This window comes from Sciurus carolinensis, chromosome 11 (genome assembly GCF_902686445.1).
Source record: "Sciurus carolinensis chromosome 11, mSciCar1.2, whole genome shotgun sequence".
In the NCBI taxonomy this organism is placed as follows: domain Eukaryota; kingdom Metazoa; phylum Chordata; class Mammalia; order Rodentia; family Sciuridae; genus Sciurus; species Sciurus carolinensis.
In genome coordinates, this window is record NC_062223.1 from 21,199,890 (window position 1) to 21,205,712 (window position 5,823).

The window sequence follows — 5,823 nt, forward strand, 5'->3', positions numbered from 1 at the left end:
AAACGATATTTGCATCACTTACCTTCTCCAAGGATGAGAAACCCTGATGCATAGAGAGATGTACAGATGTATATAGATAGATATGTAAAGCAAGTAGGAAAATAATTTAAATTTTGTTAATTTTTTTGGTATTAGATAAAAGTACAATTATAGGTTTTTTTTGTTTTTAAGTTTTTATTTTCATGTACTTAATTACACAGTCACATTTAAAATTGCATGAAATATATCAGATAATGCACTACAGTTACACAGGAAGGATTCCTAAAGAGAAATTATAAGATTGTATACAACTCCTTACATTAAAAGTTACTGAATAATTTTTCTTGAAATAAATGGTGGAAGAGGTCCACCTATTAACTCAGCTGGTTGATACTAGAAAGATGTATGAATAGACAATGTGCAATTGTTTTGGATTAATTATCTTCTAATCAAAACAACTATTATAAAAATAAATTAACATATACTATCATAATAGAAATTAACAACATATTATTCATCCCCTGTGATATTTTTATTTTAAATGAAATATGCTTACTTGTGTGTAACAAATTAGATTCACTTTATTGTGCTATAACATAAGGGAATATTAGGAAAATATGAACAAATGTGGAGAAAAGAGATATTTCATTGATGTTGTACAATGAGGACATATAATCTCATTTAGATACTTTAAAGAAAAAATGTTCAAATATTTTTAAAATAAATTTTAAAATGTTCTATATTGTACAATTTTTTGTGACATATAACACCATGTAGACAAAATAAACTATAATAAAGATGAAATAAAGATATTTGGATGTGTTTTATAGTGCTCTGTACATTTAAACTGAAATGATTTCTTCCAATATAATGTATCACACTTACGGGTGTATGTGTGCATCACAAAATAAAATGTATCTAAACTTTTCTAATAACCTGGAAATTACAAGGGGTGGCATAATAGCAGGTGTTTGGCAGGTACATCTTTAGACTGATGTAAAAGCTGTGAAGAAGCATTTTTTTTCCTTCATAAAGAAGGGAAAGGGAAATGACCAACTGTGCAGTGCAAATTTTAGTGACAGGCACTTTTTACAAGAAATACAAACTACAATTTTACAATGGTCTAAATAAAACTGTCTACATGTAATTTACACTTAGCTCAAATATAATATTTCTTATATAGTTGTGGCTGCTGATATCTTACCCTTAATTAAAATAATAAACTCCCTCATTTTGTTAGAGAAAAAACCTTCAATAAAAGAATAGGAAATAGATTGAACCATGTAATTTATTTTTTCTGTTTTGGTTTGGTTAGCAATCATGAAATACTACAACACAACATGAATAAAATCAATATTAATTAATAATCTTATAAGATAAAGAAAAGTATCATTATTAGCTTAGTTGAAATCATTTCACATTATATTGAAAAGTCATAATGTCCATTTTATGTCCATACATGTGTATACCTGTAATTGTCAATAAAAAGTGAAAAATAAGAATGTTTTATGTTCAACAGTTTTGAGGTTCCATGAAAAGAACCAACTGCTTTTCACAGTTTACTCATCTTTACCAAATACTCAATTTTCCTTTTAATCTTATGCTCTGAGAAAAAATTAGTAAGATCTCACTGCAAAATGTGGAAAATTTTGCTCTTTTTATAAAACCAGGTCTCCTGATACTGAAAAAATGCTTTTTATATCTCAATGTGAGGCAGTAACTCCAATCTCTTAGTAAGAGATCTGGAATAAATCACATGTATTTAATTACATAATTTTAAATATTAAATTATCTTAGGGTCATAAGAAAGCCTAGAGCCACTAAATGCCTAAATATTTGGGAGGAAATAAAAATGTGGTTATTAATCTCTGTTGTTTCAATTTTTTTGCCATTTTGTGGTCTTTTAATTTACATATCATCCTCAGGTTTTGTTTTTTTTTTTTTTTTTGCTTTTAACATATTAAATTGAATGTATGCACAATTAAATTATTTATAAGCCCACACCTTGTGTACACACTTATGAGCTTTTAACTTCTCAGGTGTCAATATTCCAAAAAAGATGAAGGAAACAGAGGAGGTTCTATTGCTACTGAGGCTATTAAGGAGCTGAAGAAAACTCAGAAACTGAAAGAGAATATGGTCACTTGCAAAAGATTACAATGTCACCAGCAAATGTATCTACTTCAGTAGCTCCTGCTAACACATACAAAACCTTCCATCTTTGTTACCTGCACTGAAGCCTCCCTCTTGATTCTCTCATGTGTTTCCTAACATTGCATTATTGAGGACGATTTATGGATTTTTTTTCATCATTTGAGACTCTCCCTCAGGAGATGCCAAGCAACTAGTAGATTATCCCTAAAGCATTTGAGAACTTAATGAAAGGCCTAGGGTTTGTCCATGAATTGTCAGGGACTATTTGTATTCAATATTTATTTATTTATGACAGGATGTAGCAAACTCTCTTTTGAGTTTTGTGCAGATTTGAAATTAGGATCTCAAATAAATGCCTGTACCCTCTTGTTTTTTGTAGCATAATTTGAAATAGATGAGATATGGGGAAACATTTATACTATTTCTAGATTAATAAATTTGTAAAATGTGGCATAAACACAATGTGGAATATTAATTACCCTTAAGAATGATAACCTGCACTATGCACATGGATGAAACTGGTGAACATTGTTGTGCTGTATGAAAAAATCGACTCACAGAAAGACAATCCCCATGCTCTCCCTTACATTAAATATGGAAAATAATCAAACTTATGGAATTAGTATTGGAATGGTGATTACCAAGGGCTAAGAGTTTGGAGGAAAGAGGAGATGCTCAAAAATAGAGATGAAATCTTGATTATACTAAATAAAAATTCAAGAGATCTGTTTTAAACACAGTCTTGTTTTCTGCTTTGAAATTATTAAGAGTCTGAATCTTACATTAAGCACAACACAGTTATCTTTAAAAGGAACTGTTTCAATACATGCCAGATATGAATATAGAAATCAAGCTAATTCAAAGTAAAAAAGAAACAAAGTTACCTTTGCCATAAATCCTGTTTAAGAAATATGCATAGTAGAAAAATACATAGAAATGGAAAAGAGTTAAGGAGGAACAGAAGAAAGTGAAGAAGGGGGAGAGGTAACTAAATGGGTCCTTCATAATAATAAGTGCATCAATTATTAACAAACCTTCAAAGGATTCAGTGTTATAAAGAGTAAATAAGTATGAATGCTAGAGATTGAATATTATAGGATCAACTTCTAAAATTAGTATAAATCTACTTCTATTAATCCAAATAAATAGTACTTGGAAAACAAAATATCTTAGGTTTTTGTTTTTTGATGAAGTTCTAAGTTCACAAAAGATGAGAGAAATTATAGCGATCCTATTGAGCATGTGCCTGCAGGAATGAGCTTTTGCTGTTTACTTCTTTTCATAATAAAGTCCTCAGTCTATTTATAAATTAAATTGTTCTTTACTATCGAAAGTACTTCAATATTAGTTCCATTTTAGATATATATTCCTGAAGATTTTCTCCTGTTTTGTACCTTGCCTTTCACTTTGCTGATCATTATCCTTTGCTTTGCAGAGGATTTTAAGTTACATGTGGTGATACTTGTATGATTTTGTTTCTTTTGCTTGACTTTGGAGTTATATCCTTTAAATTATAGCCAACCTCCAGTCCTGATTTAACTGACCATTCTTTCTCCATTATGTGTTCTCTGCACCCATTTGAAAATCAGTTGACCATATAAGATGGTGTTGCTTCTGGACACTCCATTTGTTGCTTTAGTATACTTCTGTCTTTAAGCCATTTCCAAAATTCTTAGTTACTGCAGCTTTGTAACTTATTTGCAATCAGAAAATTTGATTCCTGTAGCTTTGATCTTTTTCAAAATCATTTTGGAAGTCAATAAACCATATATGTGTGAGATTATTTGTGGTACATATATTGAATTCCAGTACTCAAAATGTCTCCTTTTTGCCAGACCCACAAGTTTTTAAACAATTTTATTAAAGTTAAATTCATCTTAACGCACACATAAAATAATGAAGCACTAGGTGATGTTTCTATATGCATATGATTGGGTAATGTTTAAATCAGTTGATAAAAGTTCATCCTCTTTAACACATCATTTCTATGAAGTGAAAATATTCAAAATTCTTTCTTCTGGTTTTTGAAACCTACAGTAAATTGCTACCTACACCATCCCTACTATAAATAGCACAACAAAAATTCTTCAGCTTCTAATTGTAATTTAGCGCACAGAGATCAGTATTTCCTCAGAGCTCACACCTACCCTTCCTCCTGGCCACTGGTAACCACCAGTCTACTCTAAACTTTTATAAGAATAACTTTTTAACATGCCGCACATGTGTGAAAAAATGTGGCACTTGACTTTATGTGCCAGGTTTATTTCAAACAACCTAAGTGTCTCCAGTTTTATTCAAGTTGTCAGAGAGGCCAGGATTTCATTCCTTTTGAGGTTAAACACCATCCATTGTGCATATGCACGTTTTTTTCTGCACATTCACCGGGGATGGATGCTTAGGCTGCCTCCCTTGGTGACTGCTGTAAGTAATGGTGCCGTGAACACAGGAGCACAGGTGTGTTGTTGCCCAAATACTAATTTCAGCTTTTTGAATACCAACCTAGCCATATGATTGCTGGATCATGTGGTAGAGGGATCACTAATTTTTTGAGGAACCTCCATGGTTTTCCATAATGGGTGTGCTAATTGACATTCCCACCAACAGAGTGCAAGTTTCCCTTTCCCCCATGTGCTTCCTGATGTCTACCATTTTTTTCTGCCATCTGATCTTCATTTGTGTATCTTCTTTTGATAAATGTTGATTTAGGTCTATTGTCTATTATATTTTGGGGGCTATTTTGGTTTTTAAGTTTATTTGGAGTATCCTATGTCTTTGGGACATTGACCTTTGTTTAGTATATACATGGCAAATATTTTCTTCCTTTCTTTGTGTTGGGTCTTGATGATGTTTTCCCTGAGAGCAGGAGGTTTTAGTTCAGTGTAATCTAATTTGACTATTTATATTTTCAATTTGTGCTCTTCAAATCTCCAAAAAATTCTTGCCCATTTCAATATTCTGAAGAATTTTCTTTCTGTCTTCTGGAACTTTCATGGTTTTTGGGTCCTTGATTTATGTTATTTATTCATTTTGAGTTGATTTTCATAGCTGTTGAGAGATAGAGGGCTAGTTTCAGTGTTCTGCATGTGATTGAACAATGTTCTGAGCATGGTTTATTGAAAAGATTTTTCTTCTCCAGTGCATGTTTGTTAAGGTTTGGATATGTGATGTCCCCAAAAATCTCATGTATGAGACAATGCAAGATTCTTCAGAAGTGAATTGAGTGCATTATGAGAATATAACCTATCAGTGAATTAATCCACTAATATGGATTAACTGGTGGTAACTGTATGCAGATAAGGTATGGAGGACATATGTAACTAGGGGTATGCCATTGGGTTTATAATTTTTCCCTGGTGAACAGAACTCTCTGTTTCCTGCTTACCATGTCTGAGCTGCTTTCCTCTACCATGTTCTTCCATCCTTATGTTCTGTCTCACCTTGGGCCCAAAGCTATGGAGTCAGTCATCCATGGACTGAGACCTCTGAAACTATGAGCCCCAAATACTTTTCCTCCTCTAAGTTGTTATTTCCAGGTCCTTGGGTCACAGTGTTGAAAAGGTGACTAACATAGCAGGATTAGAAGACAGATGGTGAAAAAAAAAAAAAAAGAAGAAGACAGATGGTGAAAAAGTCCATTGTCCATTAAGACTGGTGCTAAGCTGGGTCACAGTTGACAATCACAGTCCAGAC